Genomic DNA, 22,165 nt, shown 5'->3' on the forward strand with positions numbered 1-22,165 from the left:
CGAAACTTAAGAATCTTGTTGTGCTCCTTAGAAACTGAGTTTTATGTTTTCCTTTTTCTTTCAACTCCTGTTTCCATTGGCTGTGAGTTCCTAAGAGGTTGTTTTAGAAAAAGAATTATTGAGGACTGGAAAAACTCTGAGTAGTGAGGTGAACTTTTATTAGCAAAAATGGGAAAATAATTCTTTCCCAGAAATAGTGCTGGTTTCTTTTTTAAAAATATGTATCATGGTAAAGTGTTAACATTTTCTTTAGGAATGATTTCATTCCCTTTCTTAGTTGATTTAAGGAGCTTCAGGAATTATTCCTTTTCCTTCACCAAAAATCTGCAGTTACTAATAACTTTATTATTTAGAGGAGTAGAAAATTCTGGTGATTTAATAAAACTATTTTAGAAGGTAATTTGGCAATATCAGTAAAAAACTGAAGGCACATGTGCCTTTTATGCAAGCAATTCTGCTTTTAAGATTTTATTTATACATATTTGAAGGACTGTGCAAGGATATATGTATATGGTTTGCAACATTGTTTACAATAGCAAATGGCTGAAAACATGTTAAATGCTGATAAATAATAAATATGAGACTAGTTAAATAGATGGCATTTTATCAATACAATGAAATGTTATGTAGCCAGTACAAAGAATAATATAGCTCTTAATGTGAACTTTAGAAAGCCATTCAAAGTGTTTCATTAACTGAAAGAAACCCAAGGTGTGGAATTATGTGCCCAATATGATCCTGTTTGATATTTCAAAGGATATTTATATGTCTGGATATGCATACATAATTTCTGGAAAGATACACAGACTATACCTGATTTCCTTGGAGTGGAAAGACTGAGTTAGATTAATAGATTTACCTTCCATTGTATAATATTTTATAATTATTAGTATTTTAACCATGCAATAGTTTTGTTCAACTTGAAGAAACTAGTTAATAGAAAAAAACAGTAAATAACAATGAGTTTGATCATTCAAGATTTGCTTAACCAGCTGTGAGCTAGTATAGACTACTCCTTTTTTTGTGGCTACACTGAGATGATACTTGGCTGTGCCAGATAAGACAGTGTTAAGAAAAGTATATTTTTAACTGATTTCTTAAAAATGGTAGTAAAATATTGCACATATTTAGTGGAAGGGAAGGAGCCTGTAAAGAGGAAGAAGGGACGTACAGTTAATGAGAGAAAGTCTCTGACAACAGAAAGGGGATTGGTTCAAGGGCACAGAGGATTTGCCTTTCATAGTTGTGCTTGTGATTATGGCCATGCTAGTCTTTGTTGTCATCATTGTAGCAGCTAACATTTATTGAGATTCATTATGTGCCAACTGCTCTGTTGTATGCTCTACCTGCATTTTTTCATTTAATTTTATAAAATACGATCATTAGCAAATACTCATGAGCACCTACTGTGTGCCAGATATAGCTATTACTCTCTTATGGGAGATGGATAATGCCCAAATATACAGTGGTAATGAATATTGAGAAGAAAAGTTAACAGCAGGTCAGAGGAGAGAGAACGAGAAAGTGGGGGTGGGCTGGGGGTGCTAGTTTCTCATGAAACACATTTGTGGGAAGAAGTGGACAGTAACATGTAAGTAAAATAACTTTTGATAAGAGGAGGTACCCCTTTAGATGGGATGCTCAAGAAAGGCCTGAGGAGGGGACTCCTCAGGTGAGACCTATATGACAAGAATTAGCCAAACTTGGGAGGGTAGGGTACCTCTTTTACTTGTCCCAGACAGAGGATCCCAGTCAGAGAACCCAAGGTTTGTATGAGTTTGTCTTGTACATGTCTGAGGCATGAAAATAAGACCCCTGTGGCTGAAACATTTTAGGCAATGGAGAAAGATAGGTGAGAGCCAGGTCCTGTGCAGCCTTGTGGGCTGTGATAAAATGTTTGGCTGTTATTCCAATGGTGAGGGAAGGTGGATGGAAGGTTTTAAGCAGGGGAGTAGAAAGGGATTCACTATTGAAACAAGATTTTCTTTTCTACTTCACTATGAAAATAGAAGCAGCTAGCAGAAACTTTACACTGATTCCTACCAACCTGGTTACCCACCTACTTGTCTGTGCCCATTTAACTCATCTCCCAGATTGTAAGTAGGTGAACAACTGTCTGTCCTCCACTCTGAAAATTTCTCCATGTTTGCATTAGATCCTGCCCCTTCCTGCTTAACTTCTCTCTGTCTGATGTCCTCATTTCCCCTTCTCTAATAGACTGATCTTTAGCAAACATATGCCTTAATTTCTTCCATCTTGGATATCTAATAGATATTGCAAACTTAAAATGTCTAATACCAAATTCGTGATCTTCTCCTCAAAACCTAGTGGATCTGCAGTTTTCCACTTCTCAGTTGATGGCAAGTCCACCCTTACAGTTACCCAGACCACAACTACCTCTTTTCTCTCAAATTTGGTGTGCCTGAAAATTCTGTTGGGGCTACCTTGAGAATATTCTAGAATATGACCATTTATCACAACTTCTGCTACCTATCAGGTCCAAAATACCTTATCTCTCACTGAACTCATCTCTATGTGTCTACCTTTGCCCACCCCCACTACCAGTTTATTCACAACACAGCAATTTTAGTGAACCTTTAAAGATATGTTAGGTCATATTAATTCTCTCTTAAGACCCCCAGTGCTACCCACAACCCTGATTTTTCTCAAATAAGACCCTAGTCTCAGCTGTTTCCCTGCCATGATATTGTCCCTTGTTAACCATCTGGCCTTACCCTCTACTACTCTCTTTCTTTGCTGTCTCCACTACAACCACAATGGTCTCTTGACAGTTTCTTAAATACTGGACAGGCACCCTCTAAAGGCCTTTGCAGTGGCTGTTCTCTGCCTGGTACGCTCTTACCATAGATATCCATGTTTTCCTTCTTCCATTTAATCTAGTATCTGCTCAGAGGTCACCTTCTCAGAACTCTCTTTCTCTCTATAAAATAGTAACTCTCTTGTCTGCAACTTCTTTCTTTACTCTTCTTTTAAAAGATGACTTATAACTTCCAGAAATGTATGTATGTATCAATTTATGTACATATTATTTGTCTCCTCCCACTAGAGTGTCAGCTCTATGAAGTTAGCAACTTCGTTTTTGTTTATCCCTTACCCCCTGCACCTAGAAAGAGATTTAGTGTCTCTTTCTAGTAAGACAAAATTGCTTATTCAGGAGGGGGAGGAGCAAGATGTGGGAGGAGTAGGAGACCTGGATTTCGTCTGGTACCAGGAATTCAGCTGGATAGGGATCAGACCATTCTGAACACCTACGAACTCAACAGGAGATTGAAGAAAAGAATAGCAGCAACTCTCTGAACAGAAAAGCGACCACTTTCTGGAAGGTAGGACGTGTGGAGAAGTGAATCCGAGGCGCTATTCGGGAAGATAGATCGCGGGGGAGGGGGCCTTCATCGGCCACTTCTGGCAAGTGATAGAGCAGCAGAGCACAAAATCGGAACTTTTAGAAGTCGCCTCCGCTGAGGGATGTCGCTCCAGTGGCTAAGCGGGGGGTGGAAACCTCGCTGGGACAGTGTGGTCTCAGGGCCCTCGGGGTCACAGAAAGACTGGGGGTGCCTGAGTGTGGCAGAGCTCCTAGGTATCAGAGCCGGGAAGCCGGCTGCAGAGACGGAGCCGAGGAGTGGGCTCTCAGCTCGGGGTTGCCATAAACCGTGATCTGTGGCCCAGTCGGGCCACTGCTCCTCCAGCAGGGACCCAACAAGCGGCAGATCCGGGGAGACTCCCCTTCCTCCCTGGGGAGGAGTGGCGCGGGAGCACACCACAGGGATCTGCTAGGTTTGGAGACTCCACACGGGGTCAGGTGCCAGAGATAGAAATGCTGGGTCACAGGCCGGGTGAGCACGGAGTGTGGCCGGAGACTGGGGAGATGGGAGTGATTGACTGCTTTTCTCTGGGGGTGCACTGAGGAGTGGGACCCCAAGTTCTCGGCTCCTCCGGGGCGGAGATTGGGAGGCCACCATTTTCACTCTGGTCCTCCAAAGCTGTACCGAAAGCTTGCAGGGAACAAAAGCTCCTGAGAGCAAACCCGAGCAGATTGCTTAGCCCAGACCGACAAGGGCGGGGCAATTCTGCCTCCGTCAGAGACTTTTGGGAACCACGGCAATAGGTCCCTCCCCAAGAAGATCAGCAAGAACCACCAGTCAAGACCAAGTTTACCGATCAATGAGAACGGCAGAACTCCAGCGCTAGGGGAATACTGCACATAGAATTCATGGCTTTTTTCCCATGATTCTTTAGTCTTTCAAAGTTAATTTCTTTTAACTTTCTTTTTCTTTTCGTTTTTCTTTTTTTGAATATTTCTTTTTCCCTTTTCCAACCAACATCTTATCAATCCCTTTTTTAAATCTTTTTTTATTTTTCATTTTTAGAGTCATATTCTATCCCTTCATAGTAGTTAACCTTATTTGTTTTATATATATATATATATAAGTTCTCTCTTTAAAATTTTGGGATACGGTTTCTTCTATAAGACCAAAATATACCCTAAATCTCTAGTATATGGCTTTGTTCTAGTCTCCTCCCTGATCACATTCTCTCCCCCCCTTTTTTTTAAATTTCTCTTCCTTCTTTTTTCAGTCAACTTCTTATCTTATCAATTTCTTTTATAAAATCTTTTATAATTTTCATCTTTACAGTCATATTCCATCCCTTCATCATATTTACCCTCATTTTTGTACATGTATAAGCTTTTCTTTCTTTAAAATTTTGGGAGGCACTTTCTTCTAACAGACCAAAATACACTCATAATCTAGTGTGTGGCACTGATCTATGCACCAGCCTGATCATATTTGATCATATTGTTTTGTTGTTGTTGTTGTTTGTTTATCTTTTTTTTCTTTCCCTTTCTTTTCCTCAGGTTTCAGGTCTCTTCTGATTTGTTTAGTGTATATTTTTCTGTGGTTGTTGTTACCCTGTTAGCATTTTGTTCTCTCATTCATCTATTCTCCTCTGGACAAAAAAACAAGATGGAAAAAATCACCTCAACAAAAAGAACAAGAGGCAGTACTGACTGCCAGGGACCTAATCAATAAGGACATTAGTAAGATGTCGGAACTAGAGTTCAGAATGACGATTTTAGAGATACTAGCTGGGCTTGAAAAAAGCATGGAAGATATTAGAGAAACCCTTTCTGGGGAAATAAAAGAACTAAAATCTAACCAAGTCAAAATAAAAAAAGCTATTAAGGAGGGCAGTTAGCAATGCAGGCTCTAACTGCTAGGATAAAGAAGGCAGAAGAGAGATTTAGTGATAGAGAAGACCAAATGATGGAGAATAAAGAAGCTGAGAAAAAGAGAGATAAGCAACTACTGGATCACGAGGGCAGAATTTGAGAGATAAGTAACACCATAAGACAAAACAATATTAAGATAATTGGGATCCCAGAAGAAGAAAGAGAGAGAGGGGCAGAAAGTATATTGGAGCAAATTATAGCAGAGAACTTCCTAATTTGGGGAAGGAAACAGGCATCAAAATCCAGGAGGCACAGAGAACCCCTCTCAAAATCAATAAAAATAGGTCAACACCCTGACATCTAATAGTAAAACTTACAAGTCTCAGACACAAAGAGAAACTCCTGAAAGCAGCATGGGATAAGAGATCTGTAACCTAATATGGTAGAAACATTAGATTGGCAACAGACCTATCCACAGAGACCTGGCAGGCCAGAAAGGACTGGCATGATATCCTCAGAGCACTAAATGAGAAAAATATGCAGCCAAGAATACTATATCCAGCTAGGCTGTCATTAAAAATAGAAGGAGAGATAAGAAGCTTCCAGGACAAACAAAAAACTAAAGGAATTTGCAAACACGAAACCATTCCTATAAGAAATATTGAAAGGGGTCCTCTAAGCAAAGAGAGGGCCTAAAAGTAACATAGACCAGAAAGGAACACAGACAATATACAGTAACAGTCACCTTACAGGCAATACAATGGCACTAAATTCATATCTTTCAGTAGTTACCCTGAATGTAAACGGGCTAAATGCCCCAATCAAAAGACACAGGCTACCAGATTGGATTAAAAAACAAGACCCATCGATATGCTGTCAGCAAGAGACTCATTTTAGACCCAAAGACACCCCCATATTGAAAGTGAGGGGGTGAAAAACCATTTACCATGTTAATGGACACCAAAAGAAAGCTGGGGTGGCAATCCTTATATCACACAAATTAGATTTTAAACCAAAGACTAAAAAGAGATGAGGAAGGACACATATCCTACTTAGAGGGTCTATCCAACAAGAAGATCTAACAATTGTAAATATCTATGCCCCCAACATGGGAGCAGCCAATTAATAATGAAAGCAAAGAAACACATCGACAACAATACAGTAATAGTACTGAAATGGACATATCATCTAAGCAAAAGATCAACAAGGAAATAAAGACTTTAAATGACACACTGGACCAAATGGACTTCACAGATAGATTCAGAACATTCCATCCCAGAGCAAAAGAATACACATTCTTCTCTAGTGCCCATGGAACATTCTCCAGAATAGATCACATCCTAGGTCACAAATCAGGTCTCAACCAGTAACAAAAGATTGGGATCATTCCCTGCATATTTTCAGACCACAGTGCTTTGAATCTAGAACTCAATCACAAGAGGAAAGTTGGAAAGAACTCAAATACATGGAGGCTAAAGAGCATCTTACTAAAGAATGAATGGGTCAACCAGGAAATTAAAGAAGAATTAAAAAATTCATGGAAACAAAATGAAAATGAAAACACAACTGTTCAAAATCTTTGGGATGCAGCAAAGGCAGTCCTAAGAGGAACGTGTATAGCAATACAAGCCTTTCTCAAGAAACAAGAAAGGTCTCAAATACACAACCTAACCCTACACCTAAAGGAGCTGGAGAAAGAACAGCAAATAGCACCTAAACCCAGCAGGAGAAAAGAAATAATAAATATCAGAGCAGAAATCAATGAAATAGAAACCAAAAGAACAGTAGAACAGATCAACGAAACTAGGAGCTGGGTTTTGAAATCCAGTAGTTGCTTATCAATTAACAAGATTGATAAACCCCTGGCCAGACTTAGCAAAAAGAAAAGAGAAGTGACCCAAATAAACAAAACCATGAATGAAAGAGGAGAGATCACAACCAACACCAAAGAAATACAAACAATTATAAGATCATATTATGAGCAACTCTATGCCAGCAAATTAGATAACCTGGAAGAAATGGACGCATTCCTAGAGATGTATCAACTACCAAAACTGAACCAGGAAGAAATAGAAAACCTGAACAGACCCATAACCACTAAGGAAATTGAAGCAGTAATCAAAAATCTCCCAATGAACAAAAGCCCAGGACCAGATGTCTTCCCAGGGGAATTCTACCAAACATTTAAAGAAGAATAAATACCTATTCTTCTGAAACTGTTCCAAAAAATAGAAATGGAAGGAAAACTTCCAAACTCATTTTATGAGGCCACCATTACCTTGATCCCCAAACCAGACAAAGACCCCATCAAAAAGGAGAATTACAAACCAATACCCTTGATGAACATGGATGCAAAAATTCTCACCAAAATACTAGCCAATAGGATCCAATAGTACATTAAAAGGATTACTCACCAAGACCAAGTGGGGTTTATCCCTGGGCTGCAAGGTTGGTTCAACATCCACAAATCAATCAATACGATACAATACATTAATAAAAGAAAGAACAAGAACCATACGATCCTCTCAATAGATGCAGAAAAGCATTTGACAAAGTACAGCATCCTTTCTTGATCAAAGCTTTTCAGAGTATAGGGATAGAGGGTACATACCTCAATTGCATAAAAACCATCTATGAAAAACCCACAGCAAATATCATTCTCAATGGGGAGAAACAGAGAGCTTTCCCTCTAAGGTCAGGAACATGGCAGGGATGTCCACTATCACCACTGCTATTCAACATAGTATTAGAAGTCCTAGCCACAGCAGTCAGACAACAAAAGGAAATCAAAGGCACCCGAATCGGGAAAGAAGAAGTCAAACTCTCACTCTTTGCAGATGATATGATACTTTATGTGGAAAACCCAAAAGACTCCACCCTAAAGCTGCTAGAACTCATACAGGAATTCAATAAAGTGGCAGGATATAAAATCAATGCACAGAAATCAGTGGCATTCCTATACACCAAGAACAAGACAGAAGAAAGAGAAATTAAGGAGTTGAGCCCATTTACAATTGTACCCAAAACCATAAGATACCTAGGAATAAATCTAACCAAAGAGTCAAATAATCTGTATTCAGAAAACTATAAAATACTCATGAAAGAAAATGAGGAAGACACAAAGAAATGGAAAAACGTTCCGTGCTCATGGATTAGAAGAACAAATATTGTGAAGATGTCAATGCTACCTAGAGCGATCTACACATTCAATGCAATCCCTGTCAAAATACCATCCACTTTTGTCAAGGAAATGGAACAAATAAACCTAAAATTTGTATGGAACCAGAAAAGACCCCGAATAGCCAGAGGAATATTGAAAAAGAAAAGAAAAGCAAAGCTGGTGCCATCACAATTCCGGGCTTCAAGCTGTTTACAAAGCTGTAATCATCAAGACAGTATGGTACTGGCACAAAAACAGACACATAGATCAATGGAAGAGAATAGAGAGCCCTGAAATGGACCTTCAACTCTATAGTCAATAATCTTCGACAAAGCAGGAAGGAATGTCCAATGGAAACAAGACAGTCTCTTCAACAAATGGTGTTGGGAAAGTTGGACAGCCACATGCAGACGAATGAAACTGGACCATTTTCTTACACTACACACAAAAATAGACTCCAAATGGTTGAAAGACCTAAATGTGAGACAGGAGTCCATCAAAATCCTAAAGGAGAACACAGGCAGCAACCTGTTCGACCTCAGCCACAGCAACTTCTTCCTAGAAACATCACCAAAGGCAAGGGAAGCAAGGGCAAAAATGAACTATTGGGACTTCATCAAGAAGAAAAGCTTTTGCACAGCAAAGGAAACAGTCGAACAAACCAAAAGACAACTAACAGAATAGGAGAAGATATTTGCAAATGACATATCAGATAAAGGGCTAGTATCCAAAATCTATGAAGGACTCATGAAACTCAACACTGAAAGAACAAATGATCCAATCAAGAAATGGGCGGAAGACATGAACAGACATTTTTCCAAAGAAGACATCCAAATGGCCAACAGACACATGAAAAAGTGCTCAACATCGCTCGGCGTCAGGGAAATCCAAATCAAAGCCTCAATGAGATACCCCCTCACACCATTCAGAATGGCTAAAGTTAACAAGTCAGGAAAAGACAGATGTTGGCGGGAATGCGGAGAAAGGGGAACCCTCCTACACTGTTGGTGGGAATGCAAGCTGGTGCAACCATTCTTGAAAACAGTATGGAGGTTCCTCAAAAAGTTGAAAATAGAGCTGCCCTATGACCCAGCAATTGCACTACTGGGTATTTACCCTAAAGATATAAATGTAGGGATCCAAAGGGGTACATACACCCTGGTGTTTATAGCAGGAATGTCCACAGTAGCCAAACTATGGAAAGATCCAAGATGTCCATCGACAGGTGAATGGATAAAGAAGATGTGGAATGTATATACAATGGAATATTATGCAGCCATCAAAAGGAATGAAATCTTGCCATTTGGAACGACGTGGATGGAACTGGAGGGTATTATGCTGAGTGAAATAAGTCAATCAGAGAAAGTCATGTATCATATCATCACACTGATAATGAGGAATTCTTAATCTCAGGAAATAAACTAGGGTTGCTGGAGTGGTGGGGGGTGGGATGGATGGGGTGGCTGGGTGATAGACATTGGGGAGGGTATGTGCTATGGTGAGTGCTGTGAATTGTGTAAGTCTGTTAAATCACAGACCTGTAGCTCTGAAACAAATAATACATTATATTTAAAAAAAAAAAAAGATAGTAGGAGGGGAAAAATGAAGGGGGGGAGTCAGAGGGGGAGTCGAACCATGAGAGACTATGGACTCTGAGAAACAAACTGAGGGTTCTAGAGGGGAAGGGGTTAGGGGGATGGGTTAGCCTGGTGATGGGTATTAAAGAAGGCACATACTGAATGGAGCACTGGGTGTTATATGCAAACAATTAATCATGGAACACTGCATCAAAAACTAATGATGTAATGTACGGTGATTAACATAACATAATAAAATAAAATAAGAAATTGCTTATTCAATCACTTCATAAATACTTATTAACATAATTTCTGGAAAGCTGCACAGAGGACAACTAATCTTTGGAGGGGAGGAGTGTGTTAGAAAATAGACCTACCTTTCATTGTATTTTACTTCATTATCATTAATATGTTAATTAATGAATATTGTTTTTCTCAACTTTAAGAAATTAGTTAATAGATACAAACTCTATGTAAAATAGTCTACTCATCCATGACTGGTTTTGGTTAAATAGTATACACTACTTTAAATTTAAAGATGCTAGGCTGTATCTAATAAGATAAAACAGTGAATGAAGCTATGTTTTAATGTGAGTGATCAGGGAAGGCAAAGAGATTTGTTAAAAGATAAACTGAGGCATATTAAAAATTTTAAGTTTATTTGAGCAAAAATTGATTCAAATTGGGCAGCATCCAATCTAACAGAAAGGAGCCCTAAGGAGGTGTACAAACTGAGACTTTTATAGGCAGAAAGGAATGAGAATAAGGAAGTCATACTAGGCAAAAAAAAGCAGGTCAATTGTTGAAAAGTTACTTTCCTTTAGGGGATAGGAAGGGTTTATCAGGTATATCACCAAACTCGTGCAGATTAGGTGATTCCTGATTGATGGAGTCCATTTCTGGGAGAGCTGAAACAGTAATTAAGTCTCAGTTTGGTGATGTGAGGCTTGACATAAATAACTTTATTTTGGACCTTTTTGTTTGTTTTTTAACAGATTGAACAACTTGTTTGAAGTTATAGAACTTCTGGAGAGAGTGGCTTAAGATTTGGATGCATATCCTTTCTTCTTTTCTTTTTTTAAAATTTTATTTGTTTGCAAGAGAGAGAATGAGAGAGACAGAGAGCATGAGGGGGAGGAGGGTCAGAGGGAGAAGCAGACTCCCCGCTGAGCAGGGAGCCCGACATGGGACCCGATCCCGGGACTCCAGGATCATGACCTGAGCCGAAGGCAGTTGCTTAACCAACTGAGCCACCCAGGAGCCCTGGATGCATATCCTTTCTAAAAGGTACTTAGAACATTTATTGATTAATTTTTTTTTCTTACCTGGAAGATTAATACATGCACGTGATGAAAACGTTTAAGTAGTACATGAAGAATCCAGTGAAAAATAAACCTTCTTGGCACATCTGATCCCCAGGGTGCCATTGTCATCCCAAAGGCAATTTTGCCATTTCCTAGAGTGTTATCCTCAAATTAATCTATAGATGTGCACGTATATTTCTTTTCATATATTGCATATCCTTTTACAAAAATACCTGCTGTACATGCTATGGCGCACTTTGCTAAAAATGTGATCTTTACATAAATATTTTCATTCAGTTTTGGAAGGTAAAGTGAATTTTTGAGGCATGTTAATTGCACACACTTCCATGTTGATATTTAAGTTACTGTTCCCCCCTTCCCCCAAACTGTGTTAATTTCTGCAGAAGCTGCAGAGGGCACTGTACATCTTCCAAAAGCATGGCATAGCCTTGAGTGTTTTGCAGTTCTTGAGTGTGGTGCACATTTTAGGATTCAGAGAAGCTCCTGAGACTAGAAATATGCATCAATTCAAATTATTCCCCTGTCTTCATTTATTTTATGCCTTTCATATAAAATTAATTACAATATATATTTATACCATACTATTATCTTCAACAAGAATACTTTTTTCTTTACTAGATACAATGTTTAATTTCCAAAGCATAAGTCTTATCTTTAATTTTGCTATAACTATTTGTAATGATCACAAACATAGTATCCTTTTTCTTTTAATCATGGTTATGTGGGATTTGTGTGGAAGCAGCACTGACCTGGGTCAGTCCATCTCCACCGTTTATAGGCTATGCCACAACACCAGAAAATCGTTAACTATGTGATTTACCATTTTCTCATCCACAAAATGAGGAAATTGGCTGAGAGAATTTCTAGGATTCCTGTCAGCTTCAGTAAGTCTATGACGTCTTCATAAAAAGAGAAACTTATTAAAGTTGAGTTTGGATGTGTGTCAGATAGAAGAGGAATGAGTGAGGGGGTGGGCAAAGCCATGCAGCTTGCAGAGGATATCTCAGGTAGTCTCAGTGCTGCGGAGACGGATACGGTAGTCCACCAAAATCCATTCTCTTCTTTCCGGCCAGAAAGCAAACCTTGCACTTAAAGCTGCTACTTCTAGGCCTCAATAATAAAAATTTCATGGGCTGGCTGACTTTTCCTCCCTTGTCCTTGATGAGCATCCTTCCTCTTTCCCTTAGTGACAGTTCCAAACCTCCCTCTCTCTCCTCATGCCTGGGTCCCACCCTCATCCTTGCTGAGAAGCCAGGCAAGATGTCTCACCTCCCAGCTCTCCAACCCTTGCAGACTATCCTCCAGTTGACCCATATCCCACCAATTCTGTTATCACACACTTCCGGAGAATGAGGTGTTTGTCACCTCTGAGAGACTGAGGTGGATTCTTCTGTTTACACCCTGAGTCTGTCCTCTTCAGTCTTCTCCAGGACACTGCTTCAGGAATTAGTCTCTATTTCAGAAAAAAAGGCTATGAAATAACAAAAAGAAGAATCACTCTAAAATAATTATCTAAAGTTGTTGAGTGAATATTCCTTATCACCTATCAAATTTCATCTTCTTTCTGTACTGAGAGAAGTAGCTGAAAATATGCATGAAGTAACTGTCTTCTTGAAAATGTTTAATTGATATACTGTAACTAGAATGGGCCCTAATAACATAATCTTTTTTCAGGCCTAGAGCTGTCTCTGAAATGTAATCTCTGGAATATGTGTATACCAGTAATATTGAGAACCACATCATTTCATTCCAGGATCCATAAAGGGCATTGCATATGTAATTAGCAGAACAAATGACCATGTGGGGCACATACTTTTACATTTGCATGGTGGGTAAGAATGATTGTTTTGATTATGATTTTCATGTATTTGTTTTTTTGCTTCTTTGACTTTTATAATCTTTAATGTGTATGTCTTAGTACCAGAGGATACACTGACCTTTTAAAATAAAATATTTATTTAATTTGGTGAAGTGTAAGATTTGCTCACCAGTAAAACACCGTGGTTTAACCTTACTGTTATGTATGTTTCTCTTAAGTATTGTAAGCATGACTGCATTAGTTTTTGAAAGTTATTTTGAAATACATTTGCAAATATATGCATGGGAACAACATGAATTTTCTTGGTACCCAGAATAATCACGGAATGCGTTTATTTGAAAACCTAATAGTAGCACTTGCCACAGTCAAACATTGAGCTTTTTGCCAGAGTGTACTCTTAATTGTTTTTCAGTTTTTTCTTAATAGGTTTGTAATTTGATCTCTTTGTGAGATAACCTGTCATTTTATGAGAAACTGTTGGGAGAGTTAACTGAAAGTAGAAGCAAATCCCAGGGAACCCCTAAAAAATAGCTAATCCCTTTATCTTACTGCCAACTTTGGCTTCTTCAGACTGAAACAACCAACCAACCTAATGATAACAACCTAATCCTGTAGAAATTTGTGCATCTATTAGCTGGAAACATGCTCAGTGCCCACATTACAAGTTAAGAGATTTGAAAGTGGCTGTCTCTGAGGAGTGGGAGTGAGTAGTAGATAAAGGGTAGAGGGCATAAGGGAACTGCTGTTTTTGTTTTAAGCTTTTTAGCACTACTTGATTTGTAAAATATGTGCACATGCTATTTTAATAAAAATAAAACAACTTTTAAAAGGAAACTTACAAAATGAAGTTATCAACCCTAAACTTGGCCATTAGTTCTTTCATTATTTCTTATGGGCTAGATGTACACTAACTGAAAGGAGGCTGGATCGGTCCTCCTTGAGTGGAGCTTCTTCCAAAGACCCTCCTGGAGTGAGGGGACCCCAGAGGAGAGTGAAACATGGGGAATCAGTGGCCGAGGCAGGAGACAGTTATGACCAAATAACACAGGGGAATCATCACTTATATCAAATGAACCATAGGTAAGAGATTCCTCAAGGACTCCCAAAGAGAAAAGGTTGCTTTCCGATGCAGTCCTCTCCACCCTGCTTCCAAAAACTAGTGTGGTGGACTGATGTTTCCTGTCTAAAAGAGAATGAAACCAGAAAATTAGTAGTTCTGGCATCCTTGGGTATATGGATATGGATCCTTCACTAAATCTGGTCTTGACTTTGTGAGAAGCATGAAAGCAGAATTCACCTGCATCTCTAAATGTGCTTGATCTCCTTTGCTTAGTAATTGAATAAATAGTAAAATAAAATGAAAATATTTCTAGCTTGTCCAAATTGTAATTCTTACCAGTCTTTGTTCTTTTGATCAGATTATGTACTTTGACCTAGCATGATTGATACTGGGGAGAAAGTTAGCTAGAATGACTTCATGGTTTATGGGGAGAGCTAGGAAAGATGGAGACAAGGATGACATTTCCCCTCCTCTGCCTGCTACCTGGGTATAGCTTACTATGAACACATTGCTTTTGGAGGCATTGAGCTCTGGGTTCTCATCAGTGAAATCCATTTGGGTTGCCAGACAACCGAGAGGAGGTCTCCAGGTGAAGTAAAAAGGAAAGGGAAAATAGAATTTTGGCTGGTTTCCCTGGATTATGTAAGGAGCAGGCTGTTAAAATAGAAGGCAACTCATGTAGCGAATGACCCCCTGTTAGAGAAGGTGCCTCTAGATGGATCATATCAGATTTTCCAGATGGATGACTATGGTTGGCATTCTTCCTGTTTGTCCTGGAATTAGATCATCTGAAGCTGTTATTTTATTTTCATTTCAATTCATATCACTTCAATTCTCTAATAAATGAACATTGAGAAAGATTATGAACTAATGATTAGTTTACCTAATTGTACTTATTTTTCAGTTTTATTTCTTTTTTTAATTTTATTTTATTATGTTATGTTAATCAGTCTTATTTCTTTAATTGTTCCCTAAGTAAAAAGAGCCTTGTTACTTATGTTGATGAAATCAAGATACACTATGTCAACCACATGCTATTGATTGATCAACAATTAGTTAGTGAGTATCTCTTTGCGCCAGGAACTAGGAATTTAGGATGCATCTTTGAACAAAGCAGATAAAAAGATTTTGCTCTAATTTTGCATTTTTTTGTTTTACTCACATTTAATAATGGCTTAGACCAAAAGATTTGAAATTCCAACTACATTTCCATTCCCTGTAGACCTGTTTTTCCTCTCCATACAGACATGGATAGACACACAAACTCACTCACTCATCTATTTAAAATTTGGAGTATTTAATGGTAAATGTTGAAATACAAATGTACCTTTAATTAGATTTCCTTTCACGCCTACTTTTTTTCCTGCTACAGACCATCAAGTCTGTCCAAAGATTCTTTCTGAATCTTTGTTATGTTTGGTTATCATTTTTATTTTAACTAAGCTGTTGTGTTTTAGGAGTTGTTTTTAACTAGATAACAAGAGTTAAGTGATCATTTACATGTTTTTGATTTTATGCCTCTCAAGCATAGTGTTTTTGCTTTTGAAGCATTATGTACATAGTTTTATTTCCTTAAGTATCAATTAAATTAAAGAAGTTGGATTTTGTCTCATATAATAATGCAAATAGTTCCCTTATTCTATAAGAAATATTATTTAATAAATATAAAATAGAAAGAATGGGGATTATAAATTCCCTCTTTTGAGTATTTCATGACCTCACTCTAATCTCTGCATCCAAGCTATTATTAATGCTGGATACAATATAAGAGAAGAAAATTAAAATTAGAATTTCTGTAATTCAGAAATGATATAGCAGTATAAAGGGGTGAAAAGTTGAAGCCAAGGATCTTCTGGGTGTTTGGATCCCACGAGGTAAAGGGGTAAGGGCAAAAAACAAAACAAAACAAAAACAACCAAGCCAGGTTTGGTTTGAATCCAGGGGCTACAACAGGACTTCTCTGTTTAGCTGGGGAGACTGGAGGCTTACTACGAGTGACTGCCTTGGGCTGTGGCTTATGCAAAGCTTGAGTCTATGGAGGTTTCTGGATATAGTGTTTGGACCAGTCTTAAGCCAAGCTTCCCTCTGGTGCAGCAAATTGATTTGCAGTTTGCTCAGTTTTACTGGGAGGGAGGAACTTGGAGCCGCTGTTAGGAGATTTGGTTCTGGACTGTCAAAATGTTGGGTAAAAGAGAGGGGAGCAGAGGAAAGAGAGAGTTATCAAGTACTTTATTTTTTTAAAATTAATTTATTTACTTGAGAAAGAGAGAGCAGAATGAGCAAGAACACGAGTAGGGGGAGAGGGAGAAGCAGGCTCCCCACTGAGCAGGGAACCCAAGCAGGGCTCGATCCCAGGACCCTGGGATCATGACCTGAGCCGAAGGCAGCCGCTTAACCGACTGAGCCACCCAGGTGCCCTCAAGTTCTTTCAAATAGAAAAAGTCCCAAATTCCAAATGTGGAAAATTCATTTTAGGAAACACATCCAACAAAAGCTGTAGATGGAAGATGACTTCCTCCTAGACAGGTCAAAATCAAAGAGAGAATTGGCAAATTGCAAGATAATACTCAGGAATTTGCTCAGAATGCAGCCCAGGTAGACAAAATGACTTTGATTAAAAGAAATGAAGGATAGCTAGAGAGTCTCCAACATTTGCACTTAAATATAACAGTAATTCCAGAAGAAGTGAATAGAGGAAATAAGAAGCAATATTCAATATTCAAATGACTGAGGGATTTTCAAAATCTGAGGAATTTTCAAAATTCCTGAGATTGAAAGTGTAATTGCAAAGAGCAAGTAGAATAATTAAAAGTAACTTCACACCTAGTCACAGATTTGTGAAATTGGGAACATCAAGAATAAAAAGAAAAATTTTTAAAGTTTCCAGAAAGGAAAAAAAAAATTACCTGAGGATTGACATTAGACAGCAAATTTCCTACCAGTAGAAGCATATAACAGAAGGTAAATATACTAAGTATCCTCAAAGTGCTGGGGTGAAATAACTGTCATCTTGAACTTTATGTCTAGTGAACTTGTTACAAGAGTGAGGGTAGAATTATACTGACATTTGCAAACATAGAAATAATAAGAGGACTTAGATGTTCATTGAGAAAACTATCAAAGCACGTGTTACGGCTAGGTGGGGTAGGGGGTGGGGAAGAAGTGGAATGGAAGAAACAGTGATAAATTCAGGAAGTGGCAAATATTCTGATAAATTTAACCAACTACTGATTGCAAAAAAGAACTTGGTTTTTAGGGTATATTTTTAAAGAAAAGACAAAACCCTAGTAAATAATGAGGGATATGAGAGAGGAGTAGTATTCAAAGGGTAGTTGAAACATGTTAAGTTTCTTGTTTTGGGAGGAGACTGAAGATCCTCAAAATTTTATATTTAGATAAAAAAATTAAAGTTAAAAATGTGTCAGGCCATACAGACGAACTAAGAATATCCTTTATTGTGACATCTAAATATCCTTGTTTTAATTCCACTTTCTGAATTCAGAAATGTGCTCGGACAGGCTTTCTTTGGGGAGGTGAATGAAATAAAATTATGGAGACATAAAATAGATTGGTGGTTGCCAGGTCTTAGGGATGGGAGGTGGGAGTAGAGTGGGAGTTGTTATAAAGAGGTGGGGGGGGAAGCCTTGTGGTGATGCAACAGTTCTGTGTCTTGATGGTGGTGGTGGTCACAGAAATCTACACAGGTGATAAAATAGCATAGAACTGCACACAAATAAGAGTACATAAAAAAACCAGTGAAATCCAAATAAGTTCTGTAGATTGTACCAATGTGGTTTTCCTGGCTTTGGTATTGTGCTATAAATATGAAAGATGTTATCGTTGGGGGAAACTAGATGAAGGGTACCTTCATCTACTTCCCTCTACCTTTTGTTTTTACAATTTACTGTGAGTTTACAATTATTTCAAAATTAAAAGTTAAAAAGTGGTCCAATTAATGTTTAGCGGTTTTGTAATGATTATCCTAATCTTTGTGTTAAAATTTTGAATGCCCTGAATTAATATTTAATAAGATAGGTTTTCTATGAATGTGGAAGATGGACTCTTCATGCTCTAGGTAACACAGTTATAAATGTTTTGCTGAGAAAAGGAGAGTTTTTTTTTTTTTTAATATGTTTAAAGAAAGCCATATAGGGGAGCCTGAGTGGCTCAGTCGGTTAAGCGTCTTCGGTTCTGGTCAAGATCCCCGGGTCCTGGGGTTGAGTCCCCAGGTCTCTCTGCTCAGCTGGGGGTCTGCTTCTCCCCCTCCCTCTGCCCACTGCTTCCCCTGCTTGTGCTCTCTCTCTCTGTCAAATAAATAAATAAAATCTATTTATTTTATTTAATAAAAAAATAAAGCCATATAATTTATAAAAAATAATTTGCTTAATTTTCATAGATTGCCAATTATGTAGGACTTCAAGGTGGGACTGTATCTTATTTATCTTTGTTTGCTTCCATAGTCCATAACAAATAAGACACAATAATCGTTTCAGACACCCAACACATTTGCTTATTTCTTAATTTTGCTGTGCTGTATTCTAGCTATGTTCTTAAATTTGCTGTGCTGTATTACTCTAGATGTGTAGTAACTCCCTCTTTCTTTGCTGTTCATGGAAAAACAATTTAACCAATTTACTCATGAAGGCATTTGCATGAGCAGCAGAGTTTTCAGGTGGGAGTAAATGGAGATGGATTACACAATACAGTTCATGCAGCTTAATATTGAATGTTTAAAATTCCTCTTCTTCAAAGTTCTTTGGTGACTTCTCATAGACCCGTTATATCTATAGACTGCAGCCTTCTGCCATGTTGTCTTATCCCTTTATCTCCATAAATTATTTCCTCTTCTCTTATACTTTTTCTTACCTATACATTTCTTCATTAAAAAAAAAAAATGCAGAGCTTTTTTTTTAGCGCCATCTGCTCACTGCACCGCCTCCTGCTCCTCCTGCCGCCGCCCTGAGTCACTGCTTGTGCAGCTCCGACCGCCTGGCTCCCCGTGCTAGCCACCGATATTTGGAATTCTTACAACATGGCAGACATTGACAACAAAGAACAGTCTGAACTTGATCAAGATTTGGATGATGTTGAAGAAGTAGAAGAAGAAGAAACTGGTGAAGAAACAAAAATCAAAGGTGTCAGCTGACTGTTCAGATGAAAAATCCTCAGATTCTTGCAGCCCTTCAAGAAAGACTTGATGGTCTGGTAGAAACATCAATAGGATACATTGAAAGCTTGCCTAGGGTAGTTAAAAGACGAATGAATGCACTCAAAAACCTTCAAGTTAAATGTGCACAGATAGAAGCCAAATTCTATGAGGAAGTTCAAGGAAGATCTTGAAAGAAAGTATGCTGTTCTCTATCAGCCTCTATTTGATAAGCGATTTGAGATCGTTAATGCAATTTATGAACCTACGGAAGAAGAATGTGAATGGAAACCAGATGAGGAGGATGAATTTTCGGAGGAGCTGAAAGAAAAAGCCAAGATTGAAGATGAGAAAAAGGATGAAGAAAAAGAAGACCCCAAGGGAATTCCTGAATTCTGGTTGACTGTCTTTAAGAACGTTGACTTGCTCAGTGATATGGTTCAGGAACATGATGAACCTATTTTGAAGCACTTGAAAGATATTAAAGTGAAGTTCTCAGATGTTGGCCAGCCCATGAGTTTTGTCTTAGAGTTTCACTTTGAACCCAATGAATATTTCACAAATGAAGCGTTGACAAAGACATATAGGATGAGGTCAGAACCAGATGATTCTGAGCCCTTTTCTTTTGATGGACCAGAAATTATGGGTTGTACAGGGTGCCAGATAGATTGGAAAAAAGGAAAGAATGTCACTTTGAAAACCATTAAGAAGAAACAGAAACACAAGGGACGTGGGACAGTTTGTACTGTGACCAAAACAGTTTCCAACGACTCTTTCTTTAATTTTTTTGCCCTCCCCTGAATTTCCTGAAAGTGGAGATCTGGGTGATGATGCTGAAGCTATCCTTGCTGCAGGCTTTGAAATTGGTCACTTTCTACGTGAGTGTATAATCCCAAGATCAGTGTTATACTTTACTGGAGAAGCTATCGAAGATGATGATAATGATTATGATGAAGAAGGTGAAGAAGCAGTTGAGGAAGGGGAAGAAGAAAGAGATGAGGAAAATGATCCAGACTATGACTCAAAGAAGGATCAAAACCCAGCAGAGTGCAAGCAGCAGTGAAGCAGGATGTATGTGGCCTTGAGGATAACCTGCACTGGTCTACCTTCTGCTTCCCTGGAAAGGATGAATTTACATCATTTGACAAGCCTATTTCAAGTTTTTTTGTTATTGTTTGTTTGCTTGTTTTTGTTTTTCCAGCCTAAAATAAAAATGTCAAATATAATTTTAGTTCTATAGTGACATGGATAAAACTCACAGATGCAACACTGAGCAGGAGAAGCTGGACACAAAAGGATATACACTGTCTGATCTACTTTAAATGAAGATAAGAAATAGGCAAAACAAATTCATAGTGTTAGAAATCAGCAATAGTGGTTTCTTTTTGGGAAGAGGAGCATTGTACTTTAGAAGGGGGATTTTGAGGGTCCTGTGATAGTCTATGTCCTGATGTTCATGGAGGTTGTAAATGTGTGTTTACTTTGTGAATGTTCATTGAGCTGACTCTTGTAGTTTGTATATTATGTGTTTTATACTTCAGTTACATAGTTTATTTTCAAAAATGCAAGTTAAATATTCTCATTTCCATTTCATGATTGAGCTATCTAAACTTAAAAGATTGAGTTATTGGCCATTGAATGAGAAGTGGAATGCAGCTCCAATGCTTCTTTTCCACCACCACTGCTTTCAAAAAAGTATTTACTGAGCATCCCTTTGCATGATTAAACTTTTTCTGATGCTCTTCATCCTTTACTTTTTCTCTAAAAGGCCATGGCCATACAGTAAATATTGTAGACTTTGTGGGCCATATGGTCTCTGTTGCAATTATTCAACTCTGCCATTGCTGTGTGAAAGCAGGTATATGCAGTTCATAAATGAATGGGGTGGTGATGTTCTAATAAATAATTATCGACAATGAAACTTAAATTTCAGTTAACTTTTACATACCATAAAATATCATTCCTCTTTTGTTTTTATTCAATCATTCAACATTCAAAAATGTAAAAACTATTCTTAATTCCTGGGCCATACAAAAATGGGGGGCCGGCTGGATTTGGCCTTTGGGTCTGTTTACCAACCCCTGTCTTAGGGGTTCTATTTGTGTGTTTACATAAATTGCAGTTTATGTCCATAATTTATTTATTTCTTTATATACATGGGCAAGGAAGCAGCCCACCCTATATTGTGAGGATCTTTAAATTGTCAAATTTCCAGCTTATTTAGCACATCACTAATTTCATGGCTCATAGGTTAAGCTAGAAAGTTCTCTGAAGAATAGTTTTGTCCACATTCTCTCTTTTGTGTTTTCTTCCGTTTCTTCCCTTTGCACTTAATAAGAATACACAAAATTTTCTGGGATAAGAACAAAAGGATTTCTCAAATGTTAACAGCTGTTGAACCATCTGTTATTTAAAAAAGAGTTTGATTAGCACCCTAGGGCAAAGAAGCTGTTTTAGCTCTGGGTGGGCCAGGATAAAGAGGAAATAGAAGGCCTAGCTAACCGTTGATGGCTATCACTATTGACAGCAGAGCATACCTCATTTGGAAAAGGATGTAAATAATAAAGTGTTAATTTGAAGACTCTTGATAAATTATCATTCTTATGAGCTTTTATATTCATTTTGGTGAAAAATATGAAAGGAAGGCATAGCATATGAAAAGAAAGAGCTTGGGGAAGTTACTTGTAAATTTGTAAAATTAAAATTTGATTGTCTGTATATCCTTGATTTTTCTCAACTGGTTTCCTGTGGCATGCGTGCTATAAATCCCCCCAATGTGTGGTCTTGGGAGTTTGCTCATTGGGTCCTGGCTATTACGGAGAATAGAAACTATTTTAGCAATGTCTGACAGACTGAACCTATACCTGTAAGCGTTATAAGATGTGAG

The 22,165-nt window shown here is 38.1% G+C and overlaps 1 pseudogene; it reads left to right on the plus strand.

The window, feature by feature from the left end:
* The first annotated feature begins 19,043 nt into the window (after positions 1 to 19,043).
* Positions 19,044 to 20,460, plus strand: LOC112825633 (nucleosome assembly protein 1-like 1 pseudogene; annotated as a pseudogene).
* The last annotated feature ends 1,705 nt before the right edge of the window (positions 20,461 to 22,165 follow it).

Source organism: Callorhinus ursinus, unplaced genomic scaffold, assembly GCF_003265705.2.
Source record: "Callorhinus ursinus isolate GAN/ISIS: 27379988/994484 unplaced genomic scaffold, GSC_fseal_2.0 scaffold4, whole genome shotgun sequence".
In the NCBI taxonomy this organism is placed as follows: domain Eukaryota; kingdom Metazoa; phylum Chordata; class Mammalia; order Carnivora; family Otariidae; genus Callorhinus; species Callorhinus ursinus.